Source organism: Myotis yumanensis, unplaced genomic scaffold (genome assembly GCF_028538775.1).
Source record: "Myotis yumanensis isolate MYYU_CA2020_CCGP unplaced genomic scaffold, mMyoYum1.0.hap1 SCAF_4, whole genome shotgun sequence".
Classification (NCBI taxonomy): Eukaryota; Metazoa; Chordata; class Mammalia; order Chiroptera; family Vespertilionidae; genus Myotis; species Myotis yumanensis.
The window spans coordinates 110,535,163-110,551,335 of record NW_027223755.1 but is presented as its reverse complement, the minus strand read 5'-3'; the positions used below and the strand labels follow the sequence as shown (position 1 = coordinate 110,551,335).

Below are 16,173 nucleotides of genomic sequence, written 5' to 3'. Positions count from 1 at the left end.
CCTTAACCTGTACAGATTGATAACATATACGCAAGAAAGAGACAAATATCCTAATAGCAAATTGGGCAGTGAGCACAAATAAGCAATGTGTATGTCTGTCTACAAATGAAAGAAAAATGCTCGCATTTGTAGTCACACAAAAAAGACAAAGTAACAGCATCTTGTCACTTGTGCAGTGGGAGCGGGAAGTACCCCCTGTGGGCTGTTGTGAATGTCAGTTCTGGAAGGAAAGGCCTGGACTCAATCACACACGAAAATTCCGCTTTTAGAAAACAGTTCCAGGGAAATAGCAGAGTAGATGCATGATGTTTAATGACTTTTGTTTAAATATTTTAAAAGGCCAACAAATCTCCAGTGTAGGAGGTTGGCGTGGAATACTATACAACTGTGTAAGAGAGGAAGTACATGGACGTAGGCTGTTAACATGGGGGATCACCATTGTGCAGCAACGTGCTTTAAAACGTTACAGAACAGCACGTTCTTTTAGCGGGATTCTATCTCCTGTTTTGAAACCACTGTGTGTGCACAAAATCCTACAGATAGAACCATAAACGGTCTGGGAGAATAGCCCACACGCTGCTAAGGGTGCTCATCTCTGTGCGGGGCTGTACAGGGTCTCGGTTCCCCTCTTTCCATGTCCGGTGTGTTGTTTCCACACAGTCAGGCAGATAGTGGGGTGTCCGGAAGTCTCTCCGAGTCCGCAGCAACTAAGCTTCAGATCCGTTTCTGAGCCGAGGCCCTGCCCAGGGCTGTGGTTCATCTAAAGGGGCACCCATCCCCCACTATGCCCCCCCACCCCGCCCCACAGTTCCCGGGTTGATCTGTTTCTTTTCGGAGTGAGCTTTGCTGCCACAGCACCCTGAGGTCCCCCAGGTGGGGGTGCCGGCCAATGCCAGTCCTTCGTGTCCCTTGCAGACTTAGTCAGCGTCTAGTGCTTTACCTAATTGAATAAAGCCCATCGTTTCATTTTTAAAACACACGGGCCCATTAGCGTCAGTAATTAGACATTAGCAAATATGAAGATGGCCCATTAATGAAGCAGCAGTTTTAGGAGCTCACGGGGAGAGTCCGGGGGGTCTCATGCACAGGTGCTGCCCTGGAGGATTTCAGTGGACCTGTTACATCATCGCAGCCGCCAGGGTGGCCTGTGCCCGGCAGGGACTAAGCAGCGAGACCTGCGGCTGGGACTTGCCTTGTCAGACGGACAGAAGGAAGCCCGGCGAAGCCAGACGAGGGGTCTATGAAACTAGCCCTTCGGGCCAGGCCGACTTTGCCTTCGGTGAGGCCGCCCTCCTCGGCCCCGTGGACAAGCCTTTGAGCACCAGGTCTTCCATCTCACGGGGAGGCCGTGCCGTGTTGCAGAAATGCGGCTCGCACGCCCCCCCGCTGAGGATTCAAACCCAGCTCTGCCACTTTCCAGCTCTAACCATGGGCGCGTTACTGCCAAGTATTTGGCCCACCCAAGACTCAGTTTCCTGGTTCAAGATCATAGAGTAGGTCTGAGGTGAAACCCCCAGTCTCCGGCCTCCTCCTCAGTCAGGCCAGGGCGCAGCCGGAGGCCTTGCATGCATCGTGGGCCAGCGGAGGCGGAAGAAATTCCTGGAGTCCCAGCCTCATTCGGGCCGCTGGCCCCTTGAGGGAACTGGGTAAACACAGCGAACCGACCAGCATATTGGACACCTGCGATGGTGCTTACACACTCTCACGTGAAGCTTATAGGGTGGGCACAGTTATTCACATCCTTGAGCGTACAGTGAGGAGACTGAGACGTTCGGGGAGCTTAAAAACTTGCCCAGGCTGGCAGAGGACGTGGCTCAGGTAGAATTTGAATCCAGGCCTTTTGACTGCAGAGCACAGTTTACACCCCTGGGTCCTGTCCTGTGCCCACCCTCCAGGTGTTTACATGCCCAAAGCAGCATTTCTCTGACAATTTGGGGGGGTCTGTGGGCCACTGCCGAAGCCCGTGGGGTGCCCAGTGCTCGGGGCTGGCAGGAACACTGAGGATGGGGTGTATCTGCAATCCGACCACTTGTGCTTGCTGCCGGCAAGCCGCCGCCATCCCTTTCATGGTGACTGTCCACAGTCTGCCCTCTCCCCTCCTCCACAGCCCTGAGACCTGCTGGACCCCACTGGCCAGGTCACTTTTCTGCCTCCTGTTTCACTCAGAGGGAACACGGACCCCATCCGAGACCTCCGTCCCACACCCCTGCCTCTCCTACTTTGTCTCTCTGACCTCTCCGGCTGCTCCCCAGCTCCTGCCCATTCCACAACCCAGCCTCCTGGAGTCCCTGTGCACAGCAGCACCGTCCCCTGGCGTGCTCGCTCCTCTGAGAGCCCTGTGCCTGCTCCCTCGCTTTTTTCAAGTCTCTGCTCCAACATCCCTTCTGGGTAACGCCTCCCCTGACCCCCCTTTGTAAGATGCTAGCCTCCCTCACCCCCAGCCTCCCATCCCTGCTTCGTTGTTCTCCTTAGCATGTGTTTAACATGCTGCGTAGTTCATTCATCTTGTTTATTGTCCATCTCTCCGTAGCAACATGATTTCCATAAAGGCAAGGATTTTTGTCTCTTCTTCAGTCCACCCCTGGGCCCTGGAACAGTGCCTAGCACGTAGTAAACATTTGATGAATGAATGAACCTGGTCCAATATCCTTCTACCCGCAGGGCCCTGGTATTGGAGGCAAAGTCCCAGGAAAGCTGGCAAGTGGACTCGTTCGGGAGCAGTCAGGGCCAGTAACATTTCCTGGGCTGGAAGTCTGTGTGGCTCAGACTGCGATGTTGGCAGCGACGAGGACTCACTTCCAGGGCCAGGGTGGCTTCCTGGGAGGGGCAGACAGGCCTGGAGCAGTCCTGTGGGAGCCAGAGGCGAGCAGGCGAGAGTTGGGTGCAGGGGGGGCTCCAGATGGCGGCTGTGCTTCCCAGCAGTCTGTTTAGTTGATGGCAGCGAGGTCTGTGCCTGAGGGGCGGAGAGCATAGCAGACACGCAGAGCGCTGCCAGCGTGGCCTGTAGATCTCTGCCCAGACGCGGCCCGTCCTCTGCTCTGTCACCTGAGCATTAGGATGTCAAGTGCAGCCCTGGAGATAAACCGAGGGAAAGGCGGCTTAATCCGCCCGTCACTTCTCTCATCGACCGCAGAGGTGATTGCTCCAGACTTATTTTCCAGAAGATAAGTTCCCCCTTACACACATCCTGATTTTATTGTCATTTACCTCGACTTTTAGCTCCTGCACCAAATATAGCAAATGCTGCTCTTGGGCAATATTTGGCCCAGAGAAGTTTTGTTTGGCTCACATGGTATTTGAGGGAAAAAATTAAAAACATACCACAAAGTTGAATTCCTGGCTTGTCTTAGAAAGCGGGGGAGTTGGGCAGCAGCGGACCCGTGTTCCTGCTGGCTGGAGAGAAGCGGTCGCTCTGTAGGTGAACTGAGGGCCCCACCCCCTACCCAGCTCTTCCCGCCGTTTCCTGCCAGACCGGACCCATGGCAGTGTCTGAACTGACTACTCCAGCTTCCGGCACTGGGTCTGGGCTGCTCTGCTGAGGTGCAGGAGGGGGCAGCTCTTGACTCCAGAACAGAAGATTCTCCCAAAATTCATCCCAAGAATCTGAAATAGAGATGGATTAAGCCATCTCCACCCTGCCTGGAGCTCTTGTGCTTATAAGAGGCAAAATGAGAAGGAGCTATTTATATGATTTCCAGACGTGTGGCCACGTCCACGGTGTGCTCTCGAGGAAGAAGGCTGGTGCCAAACCCTTCCCCCTCTGCACACACGCGACCGTGCACGTTTCCTAAGCTCTCCGTGCCTCAGTTTCCTCATCTGCCAAGCGGTGACACCTATAGTTCCCACCCTTCTGGGTTGGAGTTGAGAATTACAATGTTCACGGAAGGCACTCCCGGGCGGCGAGAGGTGGTCGGCGTGTTTGCTGGAATAGGGACCCCGCCCTGTCACGCAGAAGCTTGAACTTGGAGTCTTCAGAGAAGATTCCCAGGCCTGGCCCCTCCGCCCTGAGCGAGACACAACACTCCTCTGCCCTGGGCTTCCAGCGCCCGAGGACATGGAGTCCGCCGCGTGGGTTACTACATGGAGCGGGTGGAGGCAAATGACACCGAGCGTGTTCCAAGCAAAGCCCGGCAGAGTAGACACTTAAATGCCAGCAGATCTCCTCTCACTTTCGAGGCAAGTTTCTCGGACTGTTTTCCCTCAACTTCTACTTACATCTGACTAACACTTTGGGCGACAGACAACCTAGCCCGAGCAGAGGGAGCGGTGGGGGGTGGCTTTTGTTCCTGGTACAGGGAACTTTGAAGCCTAACCACTCCCTTTGTTCTTTAGCTTCTGTAAATGACCATTCAGGGTACTCTGTACGGGGTGTCTGGCCTCTGGCTGGATCACACACGTCTACTCCGGCAGTCTCTGACAACACAATCCACGTGCTCCCGTTGGCTTTTGTTGTGTAACCAACCGCTCCAAAACTTTGTGTCTCAAAACAACAGCATTTGCCCTAACCGGTTTGGCTCAGTGGATAGAGCGTCGGCCTGCGGACTGAAGGGTCCCAGGTTCGATTCCGGTCAAGGGAATGTACCTTGGCTACAGGCACATCCCCAGTAGGGGGTGTGCAGGAGGCAGCTGATCGATGTTTCTCACCCATCGATGTTTCTAACTCTCTATCCCTCTCCCTTCCTCTCTGTAAAAAATCAATAAAATATATTTTAAAAAAACAACAACAACAGCATTTACTAAACCCAACTGCTCTGCAGGTTGGCAGTTTGGCCTGAGCTCACCTGGGCAGTTCTTCTGGTCTGGGCCGGGCTCACCTGAACTTGGCTGGACTCACTCGTGCATCTGTGGCCAACTAGTGGGTCAGCCAGTGCAGACTAGCGTCTGGTGGCTTTGGTGGCTTGGTCCAGGATGCTCGAGATGATGGGGCCCCACGTGCCCTAGTGTAGCCGGGGATCCTCCAACAGGTGAGCCTGGGCACGCTTAGCGGTCGCGACGGAAGATAGGCCTTGGTGCGTGAGGACTTTTCAAGTGTCTGCATGTGTCACATTTGCTACCGTCCTATTGGTCAAAGTAAGTGATGTGGCCAAGTTTGGGTCCTTGTGGGAGGGTTTCACCAAAGGGGGCTGATGCAGGGAGGGGAGTTTCTGTAGCCAGTTTTCACGGATCGACCCCACCATGACCAGTCGGCCTACTGCTCCCTCGGCTTGAACTGAGTGAAAACCCGGGGGGTGAGTGCTCTGCCCCACATCCCGTCTTCAAGTTCTCGGGCTCACCGGGAATTTGCTCCTTGGCGACTGCACCAGCCAGCGCTCCTGGGGGCCCGCACGCTGCTTCCCCAGCCTGGTCCACGGTGACGCCCATCCCTGCCCCTCCAGCCCAGGCTTCCCGCGTGGCCCGACATGGCCAGAGTCACTTGGGCAGTGGGCCCATGTGTCTGGGAGTCTGTGCCTCTCAAATACCAAAGTCTGCCAAGGCCATATGCTGTCTGGGAAAAGGCATTGTTCACTGGGAACATCATTGCTCAGAACCGACAGAGGCAGCTGCCGGGGCAGGAACCTGTCACAGTCGGGACCCGCGCTGGGACCTGTGTACCTGCAGGCCCAGGCAGCGGAACCGGCGGGACCCACCTCCGAGCTCCTGGTTCTCCTCAGTTCTCTGGACCCCACATCCCTCAGCCACTAGCACCAAAGGGGGCAGTGTTCTGAGTGCCCAAGACCCTCCGGAGAGGGTCAGCAGGGTTTACACCCCCAGGCACATTGCCAGGGTATGGACAATCTGGGGCCTGCCCAATCTTTCTCGAAACCCCGTGGGGAGGCAGCGTGGGTGAGTCTCCGTGTCTGTTTCCCCCGGGGCTGGGATGATGTGGGGGCAGGACTCCTAACTGCAGCTGGAATGGGGCGGGGGGCGGGGGCATACCAAGAACAGGAAAGGCCCGGAGGCCAGGGCTGCAGAAGCATGCCAAGGGGCCCTCAGCACAGCAGCCAACGCGACAGCACTCACCATGTGCCAGGCACTTGCTGAGCATGTGCCTGCTCGGTGGGTATTGTTGGCATTGCTACTTTGAAGAAGGGGAGACTGAGGCACCGGGCACTGTGCTGGCTCAGCCAGGACTTCATTCGGTGAGGGCGTGGGGGGACAATAATACACCCTCCTTTCCCAAGCTCAGAACCGATTGAGCAGAATCAGACAAATGGCAATCAGAGTGAGCTCTGTCACCGGGAAGGGCTTCGGGGTGTAGTCAGAAGAGCCCCTAATGGGCCTGAGTTAGACTCGCCCACCTGGTAGCAGCACAGCTCGGCCGCGTGGCAGTGAGGCCAGAGGAAGGGAGAAGAAAGACCTTTGTTTGGGGGGCCCTGCCTCCAGCAGGGCTCAGGAAGTGGGCTGCCCACAGCCTGGTTGGCCACTTCCCCCAAACTTGCCAGCTCGCTAAGTCCACACGGGGAGGGACTGCGGGGCAGGGAGGGGCCAGGGGTGCTGGTCCAGCCAGGGCCTTTCCACCTGTCACAGGCGGGCAGGGGAATGGAGGTCCTTCTCACACGCCAGGTGACTCCGTGACGGGGAGCGCACTTCCCTTTGTGCGGGGCTGGGAGCTTCTCACGTGGACAGAGGAGAGGACCTGAGCACCCTAGGGCCATGGCGGGCCCTGAGGAGGGTCAGGCCAGCGTCAGCTTGCATTTCATGCCAGACCCTCCCAACCCCAAAGCGCCAGGCAGGCAGAGCGCCCTGGCGAGTTCTGGGAGCTGCCATCGCACGCAGCAGGTTTAGCACTGCCGGGAGCCAGGCCTGGGGCGGGCGTGTGGACGTGAAGGCGGTGCCGAGGGTCAGGGCCCTAAGGGCCGTCAACCAGGCAGCCGGCGGCAGCGAGGAGCAGGGCGAGTGTTGTCTGGTGTGAAGAATAGCTTCTCAGAGGAGGGGACGCTGGCGCTGACTTCTGAAAGGAGCGGGCGTTCTCGGGCACAGCGCTGGGACGGGACAGGGCTGGGCAGGGCCTGGCTGTGGGGAGCTGTGCGGGGCCTGATCCTCCGGCGTTTCTGCTGTAAGAGACGGCGAGTGCCCTCCTGAGCGCATTGTTGAAGGTTTTGTAGAATTTGTTGTATGTGTTACAATTTCTTAAATTCTGTCCTTCTTGTAGCCCCTTCGTGATTTTTTGGATTTCATGTAGAAAGTAAAATTTAGAAAGTAAAATGTTATCACTTTGGTAAATGGAAAACTGGTATCTCTTGTCAAAGAAATGGAACAAAAACAAATGAAGCGATTCAGTTCTGATTGGACGCTGCTGCTGCCGCCGATGGCTCAGGGCCTGAGACCTGCTCTCTCTTGTCAAAACTGTTAGAGACTTTGTCCTTGACTAAGCAGGAGCGATGGGGGGGAGGGGGGGCCTTTCTGGCCTGCGGATCAGTTAGTTGAAGCTGAGCCCCAGGACCACCCAATCACCCCCTCCTGTGCGGGACCCATAAGCCGAGTGGATTCCTGAAGGAGAGTAAGCATGACTTAATCCGAACAACAGGGAGAAGACATTATGGAGAATGTTAAAAGTTGGTGCGTGGTGCAGAGACATAAAACAAGAAGGGAAGAGGAGGAGAGCCGGGTAGGGACTGCGATTAAATACGATTAAATACGTTGGTCAGGGATGTCTCCCTGAGAAGCCGCGCTTGCGCACAGACTTAGAGGAGGGATGGGAGGCGGGGAGATGTGACGGGAGAGCTCTGCTCCCACCCGGAGCGAGCAGCAGTGCAAAGGCCCTGCGGAGGGAATGTGCCGGGCAAGTTCAACCGCCAAATAGCCAGTGAGGCTGGAGTGGAGTGAGGGAGAGAGAAAATGATTGGAGGTGAAGTCAGAGGAATAAGGGGGAGCAGACGGTCTGCTGGCATTTGCCCAGCGTGTTAGGAGGGAAGTGAAAACTTTAGTCATCCATGGTGTGCTTCATTTTCACGAGATGAGCACCAGCCTCCACCAGCCTGTGCCAGGATCGGCTATGCAGATGGTCTGGGCTCTGGCTACACTCGACTCGACATTAGTACAATGTCGTCAGCACCTGGCGTCTGTGTCTCGGCAGCCCCACACTCAGCCTCTGCGCTCTGAGGCGTGTGGCCGTGGGAAACCCCATGCTTCGGTGGCAGAAGATGAAAGCGGGGTGGGGGGGCGAGGAAGAGACTCCAGACCCAGGCATCGTGGGAGCAGTCGGAGGTTGCGTCGTTACCTCCAGATTAACTTACACTCCAGCTGGCAGTGAGGGAGGGCAAGGCCTGTGTGCAGCCGCATTAGCGCTGCCGAGAACTCAGCCTTGAGCTCTGACGAGCTCTTTATTTCTGACTTCACTTTTAAAAAGCAGGGACTGGCTACTTTCTGGGCTTCCCACAGGAGCCCCCAAGAGTTGCAGCGTCTCATCGGCCAGCTCAGGAGCCCCCGTGCCTGCGGCCCGCAGAGTGGGCTGTGGTGCCAGGAGCTGTTCCGCTCTGCCGGCTCCTGTGCTGCCCGGGGGACGGGATGGCGCTCCTCTGTGAAGTGGGTTCTTGCAGGGCCTGCGTGTCCTGGGCCAAGCCCTCGGGAGGATGCAGGCAGACGGTGGGCGGAGTGGGTGGGGTGGGCACCCTCTGCTGTGCTGGTGACCCAGTTGGGAGCACCGCCCCCCAGGGATGAGCTGTGAGCTGCTTTAAACTTCTGCCAACTGGATGGCCTGGGTCACGTGGGGCAGTTCCCTCCCCTGTGGAAAGTCAGGCAGAGGCCGTTCCCATCGAGACGTCTGCCTCGTGTCCTTTAGCCCATACACCCTCCGCCCTGAGCCAGTGTGTCTAGGGAGCTGGCCCCATCCTACATGACATTGACCGTGTCTAAGGTGTGGGGAGGGGAGGAGAGGCGCTCAGAGCTCACGGGCTGAGTTCGCGGCAGCGCTAATGCGGCTGCACACAGGCCTTGCCCTCCCTCACTGCCAGCTGGAGTATAAGTTAATCTGGAGGTAGCGACGCAAACTCCGAATGCTCCCACGATGCCTGGGTCTGGAGTCTCTTCCTCGCCACCCCCCGCCGCCCCCCGCTTTCATCTTCTGCCACCAAAGCATGGGATTTCCCGTGGCCACGCACCTCGGACAGGGCTCGGGGCCCTGGCCTGGGAGGGAGACCGTGGTTGCCAACCCTGTGCTAGGCGGGTCCAGGTGAGAGAACAAGGAGCCACCCAGCCCCACCAAGCTCCATGCGGCCTAGGGCCCAGCCTGTGGGCTATCTAGGGACAGTCTGCCGCCTGGGGATCAGTGAGTAATCGAATGACCGAGGGAGGGCTCCGATTGGCTGAGTCTCCTGTCTCCATTTGTCTATGTCCAGTAAAGGTGTGGGGAATAGCTTGAATGTCAGAGAGACCAGACCACCTGTCGCTTTTGCCTACCCATCATCCATTGCCCTCTCTAGCTGGTACCTGCCCTTGGTTTTCCTTTGGGGAACCACCTTTGTGCCATGTGGTCTTGGTTGGGAGTTATAAGGCAGCAGCCTATCCACTGAGGTGGACACAGGACTTACGCTGGCCAGTCAGGGAATTCCTTCCCTTAACTATTGTGATGTGTTCAGGGATGGCATGTGACTCAAAATGAGCCAATCAGCATTTCGCTGAGATGCTATGTGGACTCGGCTAGAAGTCAGTCCCTTTTCCTACGGGAGCTCAAGTTGGCTGTGCCAATGGCCGTCACCCAGGCACACTCAGCGGGGCTGCCACGTGCAGGCTGGGAGCTGCTCTTGGTCCTGCCTCTCGCCTGTCTCTACCGCTTCCTCTGCCCCCCTCTCCCCTGAGGCCAGTCCCCCCCCACCCCCCCATACCCCCACCCCCCACACCCCCACAACCCCCCACCCCCCCCACCCCCCGCCATGCTCCAGCGAGGGCAGCAGGACGCACATCCCGCCGTGTGGGAATGGTGAGGACCAGGGAAAGCATGCTGAGAGGAAGGAGAGCGCGCAGGACGCTGATGGGAGTAGAAGAACTGTGACTTCTGGGGCAGAGGCTGACGTCTCACCAATGGCGAGGCTGGGATTCCCGGGGCCGTGGGAAGCTGGAGAGGACGCTTCAGAGCATCTCAGAAGTGGTGCCAGCGGTTCTTTGCTTAATGTAACTGTTTGCAAGATCCTCAGGTTCTCGGCATGTGACTGGCCAGCGCCGCGCACACGGCTGGGCACCGGCAGCCAGGAGGCAGGCGTCAGGGGACACGTTTGAGTGGGTCCTCGTCGTGTTTCTGTAGCTATTGACATTGTTTAAAACCTCTTGCCAAACTTTTAACATTGAGAAATTTCCCATGAAAATCTTATTTCTGACTTCACTTCTTTTAAAAAGCAGCATCTGTGAGATTTCCAAAGAGCGTGTGGGGGGGCAGCGAGGGGAGGCGACCTTTGCTGCGCTCAGGTCCTCAGACCACGGTACCACCGCTGCCAGCCAGCGGCTCCCCGTGGGGACGTGCAGACCGCGGGTACCGCTGGCAGAGGGTTCTCATCGGAGAGCAGATGCTGGCCCCCAAGCCCCTGCCCGTGTGTGCTTCCCGCTCTGCGTCGCAAGACGAGAGGAGACAGGACAGCGCGGGCTCGTTCCCAGCCCAGGTGCTGGCCCAGCAGCTGCCCCGCCGCCCAAGGGCCCACCTCTGAGCGTGAGCCCGGAAATGGAGCGGCCGGAGAAGCGGTGCAATGGCGAGAACTGACGGAATGCGAGCAACTTGGCCAGGACAACAGAGTCTAAAACAGAGGCATTTGGAAAGCTGTTACCTGGAGGCCAGTTCCTAGAACCGCCCCCCGCCCCCCCCCCCCCCGCGCTGTGGAAGGTGGATGGGAAGTTCAAGGAGACACGGTGAGCATGACCAGAACGTGCCGTGAGCTGTCTTGGGACGGCATTGGAGGGGCTGGCGCAACCACTGCACTGGTTGGGGGAGGGTGTATTTTTGTTTTGCTTTTTGGCTTGACAATAACATATTAGCGCTGGCTGAGCTGCACACTGCCTTCTGGTGTGATTTGAAGTTAGCAATTAATCACACCCTCCTCACTTCCTAGTTCCAAAAACTAAAAAAGGGAGATGCGGTGGAAATGAACATGTCATTTCTACCTGCACTCCTGGCCAGACCAAGAGCCGGCGTTCTACCAGCGACCACCATCTGACACTGACCTGGGGCCAGCCCGCAGGAGGTTGGGGTGCCCAGCCAGCCACCGAGAGGATCTGCGCCTGCCTTAGCCGCGGTCCGGGCTAGTGGACAGAAGCCCGCGGTGGCGTCCAGAGCTGACTGTAGAAGCAGGAGGGCTGGCCCTGCCCTGGTGGGAGAGGGGCTCCATTTCTAGGCAACTGGAGACAGAGGAGGAGAAGACATGAGGGTGAAGAAAGCGGCTGAGCCGCGCTTGACCCAGATGTGCCCACATCAACGTCCTTTCTGACCGCTCGCAGAGCTCCCCGGGGACTGGGCTAAAGGCCCCCGCGATTGATGTCACTGTTATTTAGCCGTCGTACCAACCCTGTGAGGTGTGACGAGTATTGTCTCCATTTACAAATAAAAAACTGGCTAAGGACACACTGGTAAGAGGTTAAGCTGAGCTTCAAACCCAGGCTCATCTACCTCCAAATGGGAGATCCCCACGCAGCGGGCACTGGGCTCCACACGGAGGGTACGGGGCTCCGCACACAGAGGGCACGGGGCTCCCCACACGGAGGACACGGGGCTCCCCACACGGAGGACACGGGGCTCCCCACGGAGAACACAGGGCTCCCCACGGAGGGCACGGGGCTCCCCACGGAGGACACGGGGCTCCCCACACGGAGGGCACGGGGCTCCCCACACGGAGGGAACGGGGCTCCCCACACGGAGGACACGGGGCTCCCCATATGGAGGGAACAGGGCTCCCCACATGGAGGGCACGGGGCTCCCCATATGGAGGGAACAGGGCTCCCCACACGGAGGGCACAGGGCTCCCCACACAGAGGGAACAGGGCTCCCCACACGGAGGGCACGGGGCTCCCCACACGGAGGGAACAGGGCTCCCCACACGGAGGACACGGGGCTCCCCACATTGAGGGCACGGGGCTCCCCACACGGAGGACACGGGGCTCCCCACACGGAGGACACGGGGCTCCCCATATGGAGGGCCGGCAGGCAGAAGCCTCACTCACTCAGGGACTTTGGCAGGAGCTCTGTGGCCCTGACACAGGGCATCGTAACAAGGGGCCCACAGCATCGCTCCCCCACGCAGGCTCGGGCACTGGAGCCGCCTTAAGCCGCTGCTGCCTGGGTGGCCTGGGTAACGGGCAGTTCTCTCCCCCGTGGAAGTCAGGCCAAAGTCCCATCCCGCTGAGACCCCTACCTCGGTTCCTGCAGCCCCATCCTCCGCCCGCCCTGCGCCAGTGTGCTCACTCCTATACGTGACCACCCCTGTGTTCGTCTCTTTAAGGGCCCGTGAGAGGGGGCCTGGGAGAGGAAAGCTGCTCACCCTCGTTCTCCTAAGCCTCCAGTCGGGACAGTCCCCCAGACGCCAGCTCAACCTGGAGGTGCTCCTTTTCTAGGGGAGCCTTCCCTAGAGGAGCAGCGCCTACTCGCCATGCGTGTCAGAGAGAAATGAGGACTGGGGACAGCACGGCGGCCGGGTCAGCCCTCTGGTCCTTGGTGGCCAAAGGCTGGGAGTCAGAGGCTCCGATGGACAGTCCTGGCCCAGCCTGGCTGTCTCCGAGGGCCAGGTCATCGGAAACCCCCTCCCTCCTCTGGCTCGTGTGGGAGCAGGGCTTCCTCACACCCCAAGACCGAGAGCCACGTGTGCCTGGCTGAGAGGAGAGCAGTGTCTGCTAAGCAGAGGAGCCTGGAGGCGCATCCGCTTCCCCCTCAAAACCTTCCCAGGCCGCGTGGACTCCGCTCTGCAGCTCCAGTTAGCGGCACGATCACACCCAGAGCCGCCGCTTGTGAACAGAGATCCAAGTCTCCCAGCAAAACACAGCCAAGTCCCAGATGCGTTAGAGCCGTAAACAAACGGAAGTTCCGCTTCCCCTTTCCCTCCGATGCCAACGGGCAGAAAGCCTTTCTAGGGGAGCGCACTGGGGAAGGGGTGCTGGGAGCTAAGAATGCGTTTGCATTACTCCTGGGGCTCAGAGTTCGGATGGCCCAGCATTGGAGGCCCATGTTCGGCCCAAACTCTGATAAAGGGGTTCCCCGCCCAGGCCCAGGGCCGCCTCCCGCCTTGTGCAAAAGAGACGCGGTTGCTGCTCGGAGTCACCCGCTGCTGGGAGACGGCCTGGCAGCCCAGGCGGAGAGGACTGCACCGTTTCCCTTGGCTGGGCCCACGAGGGCTTCCAATGCAGCCTGAGCGCTATGTGTGCACTGCCCTCAGAGCCACCTGTTGGTCCCGGCTTTCAAAACACAAGACAAAGTCACGGCCTGAGGAGACCCAGGCTCCCGCTCGGTGCGCAGAGCACATGTTAGAGGTGATTCCCCTTTGAATTATGAGTCACAAACCTCGCCTGAGCCCCCAGCATCTCTGAGTGAATGTCTGTGCCTGGCTGTGTCCTCCCTCTCACCCGCCCTGGGTCCCCGGACCCGGGGAGTAGGTGCTGCTCCCTCAGCTCCTCCCTGGCTCCTGGGTGGACGCTGGCTCACACCTGGGTGTGCATATTTCACCCTCACAGAAGCCCCGTGCGAGGTTGTGTTCGAGGTTCTGCAGAGAAACGAACCCGTAGGCCATGCGGAGAAGCGCCTGCGAGAGGAGACTGGCGGGAGCAGTTGGCTTGTGTGGTCACCGAGGCCCAGGGGTCTCACGGTCCAAGGTCCACAAGCTGGGATGGGGGAGAGCAGAGGCAGGGGGAGCCAGAGACAGGGGGAGCCGGAGGCAGGGGGAGCCAGAGGCAGGGGGAGGGGAGGGGAGGGGAGGTATGGGGGAGCCTGAGGCAGGGGGAGGGGAGGTATGGGGGAGCCGGAGGCAGGGGGAGCCGGAGGCAGGGGGAGCCAGAGGCAGGGGGAGGGGAGGTATAGGGGAGCCGGAGGCAGGGGGAGGGGAGGTATGGGGGAGCCGGAGGTGGAACTCAGTCCAAGTCTGAGGCCTGAGAACCAGGGGAGCCAATGGTGCAAGTTCCAGGAGCCCTGGCACCAGGGCCGGAAAAGATGGACGTCCAGCTCAAGAAAAGAGCGAGCTCACCCTTCTTTTGCCTGTTTGCTCCCTGGGGGCCTCAGTGGATGGGATGATGCCTCCAAGGGGGTGAGGAATCCTCTTTACTCCGTCAACCCGCCCACCTGCTCCTCCCTCCCAGAAGCACCATCACAGACACACCCCGGAGTGATGTTTCACCAGCCGCCGCATCCCTCACCCAGCCAGCTTAACACAAAATTATCCATTGCACCTGGCTGGTGGCTCCGTCGAGTGCCGTCCCATACACCAAAGGGTTGCAGGTTTCTCTCTCTCTCTCTCTCTCTCTCTCTCTCTCTCTCTCTCTCTCTTCCTCTCTCTCTCGGATAAAGTTAGCCATTGCAGAAATAGTTCACTTTCTCCAAGGTGTGCGTGTGGAAACTGACTCAGAGAGTAGGGTGACCTGCTCAGCGTGCGCCCCCTCCCCCTGGAGCCCGGGCCTGAGAGCTCCCTGCCCTGGGACAGTTCTTGTGGGTTGTGCTTCACACACCCAGCCGGCCTTCACCACAGCTGAGAGGGGGTAAGCCCTGAGATTCGGGGAATTGCTTGCAACCCTTTTTTCTGGGAAATACTGAACTTTTGACAAAAAGATTTCTCTTTTCAAAACATTGTAATTAAATGTATTAGGGTGGCATTGGTTAATAATATTCTATCGGTTTCAAGTGTCCGTTTCTATGAGACATGATCGGAGTCTTGCATGGACTGCCCAGAACCCAAAGCCCAATCTTCTCCCACCGCCACATGTCTGACCCTTTACCTTTCTTACCTCCCAGCCCCTCCCCGCTGGCAACCACCACAGTGTGGTTAGTGTCTGTGAGTTTTTGTTTGTTTCCCTTGTTTGTTCACTTGTTGCCTTCAATTTCATATCCCACATATGAGTGAAGTCATATCGTCCCCAGCTTTTTCTGTCTGACTTACTTGGCTTAGCATGTTATTCTCAAGATCCATCCATTTTGTCTCAAATGGTAGTAATTTCATCTTTTTTAGGGCTGAGTAGTATTCCATTTGTATTTACCAGAAAAATTCGAAAAAATTTATTCAAAAAGACATATGCACCCCTATGTGCACTGCAGCATTATTCGCAGTGGCTAAGACATGGGAACCACCAAAGTGACCTTGGACAGGTGACTGGGCAGAGAAGATGTGGTACAAGAATATTTCTTCACAAATATAGATAAAACAGACCACAGAGCCGCCTTTGGAACAATGGCTGTTCTTAGGTTTGGTTTCAAGACAGAGCAGTGCAGTAGCGGCTCCCTTCCCAGCCCACGTTCTCAGAGAATAAGGAAACACCGCTCCCCTCCCCCCACCCATGACCCCGTCAATCAGGAGGGGAGGAGCCCTGCGCCACCTCTGCGTGCGTAGAGCTAAATAACAATGACTTCCCTCCCCCTGAAAAAATATTGACACGAGAGATCCCGCTACATAAGCACAGTAACAAGTGGGCTGGGGTTTTCTAAAGGAGTTTCATTAAAGGAGCATTGCTGCATTTTTTTTAATCATTGAAATTTTTTTACCATAATGGGATCATACATTTAAACACTTTTCCACACGTTTTCCTTTTGGGGATATTTAATAAGCAACCTGTAAGCCTGCCACGGAGGGCGGTGTGAGCGCACTCTGCAGCTCTTCCTTCTGGTCGTCACAGGGTTGGGCCACACACAGCCTTCTGCAGCGAGTGACCTCTCTCCGCCCCTTCACGGAGACACCGTCTCCCCTTTGCTTCTTCCAATGAAAAGCACGTCTTTGTTGTGTTAACAGTTTTCTGAGGCCTCGGGGAGCATGAGACACTGTGCAAAGCACATTTCACTCTCATCCTTACCCTCACCCCTAATTGTTACAATTGTGTGAATACGCACCATAATTGGTCCCATCTAACAGATGAGAAAACTGAGGTTTCGGGTGGTGAGATAACTTACCCCTGACTTCTCAGTTAACGGGATCAATTAGAATCAGAAGCCAGGGCCGGCCGACTCCAGAACTTGTGGGTTCAACCACTAAGTCATTGTGCCTTGGTAACTCAGAGAGCTGTCTGACTGGCCTGAGGCCTGAGGCAGGC

General features: G+C 57.5%; 1 protein-coding gene across 1 annotated transcript in view; it reads left to right on the top strand.

Annotated features, from left to right (window-relative positions):
* Window positions 1-16,173, top strand: part of HS3ST2 (heparan sulfate-glucosamine 3-sulfotransferase 2) — an 82,358-nt gene that overhangs the window by 43,875 nt on the left and 22,310 nt on the right. The gene's annotated exons all lie outside the window — the stretch shown is intronic.